At 44.5% G+C, this 11,558-nt stretch overlaps 1 protein-coding gene across 3 annotated transcripts in view; it reads left to right on the top strand.

Moving 5' to 3' along the window:
* The first annotated feature begins 522 nt into the window (after positions 1 to 522).
* The window catches only part of HELB (DNA helicase B), a 71,498-nt gene continuing 60,462 nt past the window's right edge, over positions 523 to 11,558 (top strand). For all 3 annotated transcript variants that reach the window (XM_042246963.2, XM_060412843.1, XM_060412842.1), the window contains exon 1: positions 523 to 1,476. The gene's annotated coding sequence lies outside the window, so the exon portion shown is untranslated. The remainder of the gene's footprint in view (positions 1,477 to 11,558) is intronic.

Here is an 11,558-nt window from a genome sequence, read left to right as displayed (position 1 = left end):
GTTAGCGGCTGTATTTGAGCCCCAGTGGCCTCAACTGTAAAATAAGGAGAATGCTATTAACTTCATAGTTTTGCTGTGAGGTTAAATTAAAATAACACACACGATGCACTTAGCATGGTGCCTGGGACATGGGTGTTCACATGGAATGGCTAGCATCTTCCTCTGGGATCACACCTTCCTATCCTTCTGGCTCTCACCCGTCAAACCGGCCTCCAACACTAAGAATTCCTGACTCTCAACTTCTCCCTTTTCTGTCAAGTTTCTTATGATACCTGCGCTCATCCCCAGACTTCACTTCTCAAAAAATCTTGGCAGCCTTTTCATCCTTTTCTGCCATAGTTGATCTGCAAAGTGTCTGGTCTGTGACACACTGCCCGGCTCCTCAGCAGTTCCCTGTGATGGGCTTTCTCTGCACCTGTACCCAGATGTGCAGGGGAAGGTCCAGGGCAGCACCGCGCAGGCGCGCGCCCGCCGCCGCCGCTCCCGCTCCTTTGCTGTAGCTCCGCCCGGTTTCGGAGTCTCAGGTCGACCTAGCAGCACTTGTTAGAAGGCTTATCTCCAAGCTCCCTTTCCTTTCTGTCCTCTGACCTGAGCCACTGTCCTCAGTTCCTACTTCAGAAGGAAAAAGCCCACAGTGGGCTTGCCTCTGCCTCCGTCTTCTGACGGACAGCCCGCGTACCCTCTGCTCTCCATGGATCTTCTTGGCCTTTTCTTTCTGGGCTCTAGACCTCCTGTCTCTCCTGCATTAGCTGGTCTTTACCATCAGGCTCTTATTTCCCATGTCTGCCTCTCCTCAACATAGAAACTTGATTATGTAGATTTTTCCCGTGTTTAGGAGGGAAACCCCTTCTTGATCATGTCTTCTCTAGCTTCCTCTTTTTCTCAGCCAGGCTCTTTAATAAAGGAGATAGCACTGGCTCACTCCCTTCCTTTACTTCCTGTCTGTTCCTCAGCTCCTTGAAGAAACCGTTTGCCCTCCATTGCATGAAAATTTCTCTCTCTGAGACAGTTACCTTCTAAGGGCAATCAACAGTTAGTCTTCACCAGTCCTCTGATTCCTCTGCAGCGTCCGACATTGCCAAATTCTACTTCCTTCTGGAAGGGCTCACTCTCTCTCTCTCCGTCTCTCTCCCCTTCTCTCCTGGTTATATTTCTACCATTTTGACTCATCCCTCTCTTCTTTCCCTTCTTCTTCTCTTTCCCCCTCCTCCCTACTTCAGAAGGAAAAATAGAGAGACACCCTCCTTTCCTTCAGGTTTCCCCCACTCTGGGCTTCCACCTCCACCTTCTTTCCTCCTGTCACAGCCTCCCTTGATGAATTCACTTGCTCCCCTGACTGTAACCGCTCTGCATTTTCTGGTGAGCCCACAGTGCCAGGCCCCAGGCCCACTGCACCGAAGTAGCACAGCGGACTCAACATTGATCAGCCACTCCTCAGACCAGCTGAACGGACTGGGAGCAAATCGGTCAACCTCTGTAAGTCTCAGCTTCCTCATTTGTACGATGAGTAACATATTTCTTGAAGGGCTTATTGTGAGGATTCAAATAATGCAGAAACAGCACAGTTCCTGGCCCATATAAATGACTCAATAAATGCCAGTGACGCTGCTGTTGCTAATGGTGATGCTATTTAAGGGTAACTGTTATTCAAGCCTTGCTGAGTGTTTGTAAGATTCACCTACACCTGCTCTCTCCCACTGAAGAGACCGTGGACACTTCTTTTGCCCAACAGCACCTCTTTTTGTCTATAATCACAACATCTGGAGCTGCTGCCTGCTCTCTGCTTCTTCTCATGTCTAACCCACAAAGAGAGGGGTGCTCTATCTTGACTTCCTGACTTGAATAATCTCCTGTCTGACTTGGTCTTTCTGTGGGCTGCAGAATTTAAAAAGCCTGTTATTAAAACCCCATAGTCTCCCATACTATGTAAGGCCTAGTTAATACTGACATGCTCGATGTTTTTTGGTACGTTATTTGTTACAGCTCTGTTTGTACACATCAAGCACAGTGTGGGGGACCCTATCCAACAGGATAAAGGCCTGGTCCTGGCCTACTTTTCTACTTTATCCACCCTGCTATAAGAGCTCATGCTTCACCGAATGGAACCACGGACAGTTTCCAGAAGCTACCATACTGCTCCAGCTTCTCCATTCAAGTAGCTTGTCTCCGTTTCTACACTCCTTTGTACAACCACCCCTGACTCTCTCCCCAGCCCCTTGCCAAATTAGCTGTTTCCACTTTGTCTATCTGGACGCAGCTCTGGTTGGTTCTAGGAATGTCTGCCTTTCTCAGCCACGCTGAACTTCGCTTTTGATCATGTTTTTTCCCCAGAGCCTAGCTTGATGCCCGGCACACAGCACCATAACATCTATGCTGTGTTATGCTTAGTCGCTCAGCCCTGTCTGACTCTTTGTGACCCCATGGACTGAGGCTTGCCAGGCTCCTTGGTCCATGGGGATTCTCCAGGTAAGAGTACTGGAGTGGATTGCCCTGCCCTCCTCCAGAGGATCTTCCCAGTCCAGGGAATGAACCCAGGTCTCCCCCATTGCAGATGGATTCTTTACCATCTGAGTATACAGAGATCAAAGAGATCCATGAAAAACACTGGAGAAATGCTTCCTCAAAATCCCACTAGGGGTCACTTTCTGTACGTTTTAGAAAGAAACAGGGCAGGCACTTAGTAAATCAATTCTCTATGAAAAATTCAGCTTTGTGTTTAAATTTTAAAAGTCATTTGTTGTTTATTTAATGGAAACTGAAGCTCTGCCATGTACAAGCCTTGAAGCACTGTACGAAGGCCAGCTCTTTCTGGTTGTATGGATAATGTCAATATTCATGTTTGTATAAAAAACAAAATTGAACATGGCATTTAATTTTGCATATTAAAAATTCAGATCACTGAATTTATATGAGAGTTTCTTCCATATTTTTAGGTTGATATCCTTGGATAAGGTTAACATTTAGATAGTTCATTTCAAATATGTTTTTTTATAGATTATCTCAAAAGCCTGTTCTTCTAAACCTTTATTTCTTTACCAGACTTATTCTCATTTGATCTCAGTTGCAAAATTAATGGCATATTCCTACTGATTATCTTGATCTGCTTCATACCACAGAGATTTTAATAAGGGAAGCAAAAGAGGGGGAAACTGATTGTACTAGCAGTTAAGAGCCACTTGAATACAGTGCAAATACACTTATCATAGATATAATGCTTTAATATTTTAGTTACTCTCAAATATATTAATATTATACTTGACTGGCCTCCAAAAGAGCCCTGGTATCAAGATTTTGTTCTTAATGGAAAATATTGTTCTTAGCAACTCTGCAAATGTAATATCACAGCTCTTGGTCAAACATTGAATTTATATTGACTGTCAACCTTCTAGTACACAGAAGCATCAACAAATGATTACCATGAGGTGGTTGTATTGACCACAAGCACTGATGGATCACAGGGGAGGAATTAGCGGAAGGATGGTTGCTTAATATAACAGGAAGGACTGCAAGGAGTATTTCTGGTTAGCCTGGGGAAATTTCATGAAATGTCTTCATCTGCTAACAGAAGTTTCCTTCTCTAATGACTACATATGGATGTGGGTTATTTCTCCATACTGTCAGGGAAACTATCCTCTCAATACATTAAGTAAACATAACATGTAGTGTAAGTACATTTCATAGGGTGTGCTTATTCATTTCGGGAATGGTCATATCAATTTGTTTATATATATATATATATATACACACACATATATACACATACAGTTTCCTCCATTTATTTCTTCTTGGCTATGTGCTGGGTCTTTGTTACTATGCAGGCTTTTCTCTAGTTGCGGCAAGCAGGGACTACTCTTGGTTGCAGCTCACAGACTTCTCATCATGGTGGCTTCTCTTATTGTGGGGCGCAGCCTCTAGGTGCCCGGGCTTCAGTAGCTGCATTTTCTGGGCTCTAGAGCACAGATTCTGTGACTGGCGCACTAAGCGCGGCCGAGAGGAGCTGCCCCACGTCCGAGGTCAGAGGCAGATGCTGGGAGGACCCCATGCCCGAAGGGCGGTGGCCAAGAGGAGTTACCCCACGTCTGAGGTCAGGGGCAGCAGCCGAGAGTGCCAGGCTACTACGGCGCAGGAACGCCCAAGAGGAGCTGCCCTGTGTCCAGGTCAGGGGCAGCTAGGAGGAGCAACCCCATGTCCAAGGAGCAGTGGCTGCGCGGGCACAGGAGGGCCTAGAGGATCCATCCCACATTGAAGGTCAGGAAGGGCGGTGGTGAGGGGATACCCTTAGTCCAAGGTAAGGAGCAGCAGCTGTGCTTTGCTGGAGCAACGTGAAGAGATACCCCATGCCCAAGGTAAGAGAACCCAAGTAAGATGGTAGGTGTTGCAAGAGGGCATCAGAGGGCAGACACACTGAAACCATACTCACAGAAAACTAGTCAATCTAATCACACTAGGACCACAGCCTTGTCTAACTCAATGAAACTAAGCCATGCCCACCAGGCAACCCAAGATGGGCAGGTCATGGTGGAGAGGTCTGACAGAATGTGGTCCACTGGAGAAGGGAATGGCAAACCACTTCAATATTCTTGCCTTGAGAACCCCATGAACAGTATGAAAAGGCAAAATGATAGGCTACTGAAAGAGGAACTCCCCAGGTCATTAGGTGCCCAACACACTACTGGAGATCAGTGGAGAAATAACTCCAGAAAGAATGAAGGGATGGAGCCAAAGCAAAAACAATACCTAGCTGTGGATGTGACTGGTGTTAGAAGCAAGGTCCGGTGCTGTAAAGAGCAATATTGCATAGGAACCTGGAATGTCAGGTCCATGAATCAAGGCAAATTGGAAGTGGTCAGACAAGAGATGGCAAGAGTGAACGTCAACATTCTAGGAATCAGCGAACTAAAATGGACTGGAATGGGTGAATTTAACTCAGATGACCATTATATCTACTACTGAGGGCAGGAATCCCTCAGAAGAAATGGAGTAGCCATCATGGTCAACAAAAGAGTCCAAAATGCAGTATTTGGATGCAATCTCAAAGACGACAGAATGATCTCTGTCCATTTCCAAGGCTAACCATTCAATATCTTTTTGAAAGTGCTGCACTCAATATGCCAGCAAATTTGGAAAACTCAGCAGTGGCCACAGGACTGGAAAACGTCAGTTTTCATTCCAATCCCTAAGAAAGGCAACGCCAAAGCATGCTCAAACTACCGCACAATTGCACTCATCGCACGTGCTAGTAAAGTAATGCTCAAAATTCGCCAAGCCAGGCTTCAGCCATACGTGAACCGTGAACTTCCTGATGTTCAAGCTGGTTTAGAAAAGGCAGAGGAACCAGAGATCAAATTGCCAACATCCGCTGGATCATTGAAAAAGCAAGAGAGCTCCAGAAAAACATCTATTTCTGCTTTATTGACTATGCCAAAGCCTTTGACTGTGTGGATCACAATAAACTGTGGAAAATTCTGAAAGAGATGGGAATACCAGACCACCTGATCTGCCTCTTGAGAAACCTGTATGCAGGTCAGGAAGCAACAGTTAGAACTGGACATGGAACAACAGACTGGTTCCAAATAGGAAAAGGAGTACGTCAAGGCTGTATATTGTCACCCTGCTTATTTAACTTCTATGCAGAGTACATCATGAGAAACACTGGACTGGAGGAAGCACAAGCTGGAATCTAGATTGCCAGGAGAAATATCAATAACCTCAGATATGCAGATGACACCACCCTTATGAAAGAAAGTGAAGAGGAGCTAAAAAGCCTCTTGATGAAAGTGAAAGTGGAGAGTGAAAAAGTTGGCTTAAAGCTCAACATTCAGAAAATGAAAATCATGGCATCCGGTCCCATCACTTCATGGGAAATAGATGGGGAAACAGTGAAAACAGTGTCAGACTTTATTTTTTTGGGCTCCAAAATCACTGCAGATGGTGACTGCAGCCATGAAATTAAAAGACACTTACTCCCTGGAAGAAAAGTTATGACCTACCTAGATAGCATATTCAAAAGCAGAGACATTACTTTGCCGACTAAGTTCTGTCTAGTCAAGGCTATGGCTTTTCCAGTAGCCATGTATGGATGTGAGAGTTGGACTGTGAAGAAGGCTGAGCACCGAAGAATTGATGCTTTTGAACTGTGGTGTTGGAGAAGACTCTTGAGAGTCCCTTGGACTGCAAGGAGATCCAACCAGTCCATTCTGAAGGAGATCAGCCCTGGGATTTCTTTGGGAGGAATGATGCTAAAGCTGAAACTCCAGTACTTTGGCCACCTCATGCGAAGAGTTGACTCATTGGAAAAGACTCTGATGCTGGGAGGGATTGGGGGCAGGAGGAGAAGGGGAGGAAGAGGATGAGATGGCTGGATGGCATCATCTACTCGATGGACGTGAGTCTGAGTGAACTCCGGGAGTTGGTGATGGACAGGGAGGCTTGGTGTGCTGCGATTCATGGGGTTGCAAAGAGTTGGACACGACTGAGCGACTGAACTGAATTGAGAGCACAGGTTTAGTAGTTGTGGTGCACAGGCTCAGCCGCTCCGCTAGCACGTGGGATCTTCCCAGACCCCATGTCTCTTGCATTGACAGGCAGATTCCTTACTGCTGAACCACCAGGAAGCCCAGTCATGAGCTGATTTTGGAAAGAATTCTTGGAGTACCCTGACCTGCACGAATGCTTCTGGCAAGCTCTACTCCAGTTCCCCAATCCATGCGTTTTCTGAAATAATGGGAAGACATTGCTGTGTCCTCTGCCTGGAACCCCCTACCTGCTCACAATGAAATGAACTCTTCTTCCTCTGAACATTAACAGAAGGGTTGACCCCTTGGATTAGGTCCAACTTCTGTTTTCAAACATTCTCTGTTAGCTCTAAATACTTCTTTTTTGCAGCCCTTATCACTGTTGAAGTTTTGCATTACTTTCCTCATGTTCAAAGATAAACTGAGGCATATTAAACATTTTAAGAGTTTCCTCAAGGAAAAATTGGTTAGAATCAGGCAGCCACAAACTGGAAGTGGCTAGGAGAGCTCCATCTACAGGAGGTAGAGATTTTTTAAAAGGTGGAAGCAAAGTATGGGCTGGAAGAAGCACAAGCTGGAATCAAGATTGCTGGGAGAAGTATCAGTCACCTCAGATATGCAGATGACACCACCCTTATGGCAGAAAGTGAAGAGGAACTAAAAAGCCTCTTGATGAAAGTGCAAGAGGAGAATGAAAAAGTTGGCTTAAAGCTCAACATTCAGAAAACGAAGATCATGGCATCTGGTCCCATCACTTCATGGCAAATAGATGGGGAAACAGTGGCAACAGTGTGAGACTTTATTTTTTTGGGCTCCAAAATCACTGCAGATGGTGATTGCAGCCATGAAATTAAAAAAGACACTTACTCCTTGGAAGAAAAGTTATAACCAATCTAGACATCATATTGTAATGCAGAGACATTACATTGCCAGCAAAGGTCTGTCTGGTCAAGGCAATGGTTTTTCTTGTGGTCATGTATGGATGTGAGAGTTGGACTGTGAAGAAAGCTGAGTGCCAAATAATTGATGCTTTTGAACTGCGGTGTTGGAGAAGACTCTTGAGAGTCCCTTGGACTGCAAGGAGATCCAACCAGTCCATTCTGAAGGAGATCAGTCCTGAGTGTTCTTTGGCAGGAATGATGCTGAAGCTGAAACTCCAGTACTTTGGCCACCTCATGTGAAGAGTTGACTCATTGGAAAAGACTCTGATGCTGGGAGGGATTGGGGGCAGGAGGAGAAGGGGACGACAGAGGATGAGATGGCTGGATGGCATCACCGACTCGATGGACGTGAGTTTGAGTGAACTCTAGGAGTTGATGATGGACAGGGAGGCCTGGTGTGCTGCAGTTCGTGGGATCGCAAAGAGTTGGACACGACTGAGCAACTTAACTGAGCTGAAAGTATGGAAGTTATCGATTAGCTATAGCGTACAGAGTCGGACATGACTGAAGCGACTTAGCAGCAGCAGCAGCAGCAAGGCCTAGTTGGCTATTTGTGTTGGTTTGTCATTATGTTTCAATCTTTTATACTGAGGCATTTCTAGCTTAGATTTTTGTTTTTGTAGTCTGCCATGGCATGAGAATCCCCTCAATCTAATGTTTTCCTTGTTTAACTAAACACTGGTAATTATTTGATTAATCACTGACTTTCAAACTCAGCTGGAGTTCCAGGTATAACTTTACTCACCATTATCCAGCCATGTCTGGTGCAAAATAAGCATTCAATAAATATTTGTTAAGTAAACAAATGCACTTCATTTTAATTTGGCTACACAACCCCAGATTCTATTTCTAAGACCCTACGAGCCTAGCACTGTTGTCTGCAACTTCCTTTATTAAGGACTGAAGGATATAGAGCAGATTTACTCAGCAAAATAAAAAACTTCAGGTTCAGAAAACCAGGCATTTCCTTCACACTGTTGGCCTTACTGGTGCACCTCCAGGGCCTTGCCAGCTGCCATACTGCTACTGTGGTCTCACATACAATGCATCTCCCATCTCGTCCCGACTCTTTAGGAACCCAACCCTTTGTTCCCAGCCCCTTTCCAAACCACTTATCCAAAGAAGGCCTCCAAGGACGATGCCCTTTTCCAAATGATCTACAGCAGTTTTATCTACTTATGTTTAATATTTCTGATTCTTGCTAAGCTTTGCTCAGCCAAGAATTTCCCCAAAGCTGTTCACTCTCCCAGATGAAGTCTGCTACACTTTGCAAACAGTAAAAATTTTCCTTCCTACTGTCTGCACTCTATTTTGATGAGAAAACAGAAGCCTCCAAATCCTCAGTGAATTCAGAGTTGCATAGCTTGTCAGTGATAGATTTTAAATCAGATTTTTTTTTTTCTTTTTTGAGACTTCTGACTTTGAACCCAGTATACTCTCTGTACAGATCACTTTCATCTTCTAGCCTGGGAGTTCCTTGGGGGTGTGGAATTGTTACCTAGCTTAGCACAGTACCTGGAATAAAGTAAGATTATGCTCCATGACTGTTTGCTGAATGAACAAGCTGATCCACTGTCCCTCAGCCTTCTTTTAGACTTAAGCTACTTGGCTTATCCCTCTGGTGCCAGTGACCAACGGTGACCATTAGAGGTACATAAAGCACCCCAGAGGGGATGGTTGAAGTGTTGCAACCAAGTCAGAGTCAGAAACCTCAGAAACAGAAACGTTAAGGAGTACAAAGTGCAGCATTGTTAGATTTAGCGAATAAAAATACAAGACCTCTGAGAATACTTATATTTTAAAAGTATTCATTGTTCATGTGAAATTCAGTTTATCTGGGTGTTCTGTATTTCATCTGGCAACTCTGTTAAGTGCCATTGAACGTGGACTAAACTGATGCTCAAGAAATGACCTTGGTCCTTAGTAGGAATCTTTTGGGAGGAATTGGATGGGAAAAGTGTTGGTGAGCTTACCAAGGTCAAATGGACATGCTCATCACACGGGGATTGGCTAATTCGAGGTCAGCCAGTATTAAAAAAAGACTTTCTACCTGGAGTGATCAGGGTGACAGGCCTTTCCTCTGTCCCTGCCTGCTTTGTGATGGAAACAGATGGTAACAGTTGAAAGAGGATGTGCAACATCTTTATTTGTGGGCATAGACTGAGTAATAATTGTTTAACCCCGCATAGTGTGACAGTGGTAACTTGTATCCATTCACCTTCCCTTTTAACCCTGTGGTCTCTTACCCTGCATAACTATCCAATTCTCTTATATTTCAGAATCTGCCATTTTCCACATATTTTTTCCTATGACATATCCTCTCCCCTAAGACTCATTTTCTTTTTTTTTTTTTTTTTGGCCTCTCCTGAAATTTGACTTCTTAAGTGTATCTTTCTCTAATTAAAGTGGAGATATCCATTCTTAATCCAATTGTTAAACATGAAAACATTGAATAATTCAAGATGTTCATTTCAATACACATTTATTGAGAGCTTACTGTGTAGCAAAAGTTTCATCATTAAGAACCTCATAATCTAGTTAAGGAAATATAACATTAGAAACCAGAGGGGAAACCCTCGCTCTGAGAAGTGATTGATCCAGGTTGCCAGAGAACAACTGGCCCCTTTGAAAATCACTGTTCCCATGTTCCTATAAATTTACTTTTGGAAGAGTAAGAGAATTCATATGTTACAAGTGATCCATGAAATTGGGCAAGTTAACAGTAGGGTCTTCTTTAAGTTCCTTCATTTCTCAGAGAAAAAGTTGTTTGCTTCTTCTTTGATGTAGGAAGAACTGACAAAATCTAGCCTAGTTATTATTCTGGATATAGAAGTGATAGATATACATCCCCCCCCTCCCCCCAACCCCATACACACACTGCTGCATGGTTTCAGGAAGAATGGGCAATAGTGATAACCCGCTGGAGGAGGCGGCTTTTAAGAATCCTAGGATGTCAGTACTTCAAAGGGATCAATCATGTGATCCAACCTTCTTACTTACAAATATGATACCCAAGGCCCAGAGTTTAAAGACTTGTATAAGATGGTACACTAAGCTTGTGCCAGGGTTGGGATGTGAGTCCAAGTCTCCTGGATATGTCTAAGATTAATTTCTGAAGGACTAGATATGATGCTCTGAGATGTTTCACTAGTAACTACATTTTCCCTAGGAAACTCTTATAGGTCTTATCTTCTGTGACCATTTCCCCTCTAAACTGTCTCCTCCCTTTCCTGATACTCTTTCTCTGCTGCTGCTAGGTCACTTCAGTCGTGTCCAGCTCTGCTCGACCCCATAGATGGCAGCCCACCAGGCTCCCTGCTCCCTGGGATTCTCCAGGCAAGAACACTGGAGTGGGTTGCCATTTCCTTCTCCAATGCATGAAAGTGAAAAGTGAAAGTGAAGTCGCTCAGTCGTGTGTGACTCTTAGCAACCCCATGGACTGCAGCCCACCAGGCTCCTCCTGGGAGGAGGATTTTTCCAGGGATTTTCTCTCCATGGGATTTTCCAGGCAAGAGTACTGGAGTGGGGTGCCATTGCCTTCTCCAAAAAGGAATGTTCCTAAGAGTTCACTCCCTCACCTTCCCTCCCTGAACAGTCAATCAACTACCAGTGTTGCAGTTACCTTAAAAACCACCTCTTTGATTCACAAATATTTATCTTTAGTTCTGATCATCTTCCTGGAATCTATGTTTTCAGCTGTTATCGGAATATCTTTTCCCAGATGGTCTACAGATAATTAGTCCAAAACTGAAACCTCATCTCTTCCATCATTCCCCCGCAAACTGGGTTCTCTCTTCCTGTGTTTCATGCCTTAGGTAGTGACATCGTCATACTTAGCAGTCTCCTGGTCCCTCTCCCCCTCACTAACTGGTCACCAAGCCCTCTCATATCTGTCCCCTTAACGTTTCTTTACTCATCACATCCTCTCAGCCACACGACCCCAGCCTTAGTCTAGACCAGGAGACAAAGGTTAAAGTGTCTCCAGGAGAGAAGCCCATGAGATAGGACACGTGCCAGTAACAGGACAGTGAGGACTGGGATCCGCTGGAGACAACAGGCCTCATTTAAAGAAGGCCACGGAAAACAGTATAAGCAGATTTTC

The sequence above is a fragment of the Ovis aries genome, chromosome 3 (assembly GCF_016772045.2).
Source record: "Ovis aries strain OAR_USU_Benz2616 breed Rambouillet chromosome 3, ARS-UI_Ramb_v3.0, whole genome shotgun sequence".
Lineage (NCBI taxonomy): Eukaryota > Metazoa > Chordata > Mammalia > Artiodactyla > Bovidae > Ovis > Ovis aries.
The sequence above is the reverse complement of the archived record's forward strand: the minus strand, read 5'-3'. Positions and strand labels throughout refer to the sequence as shown.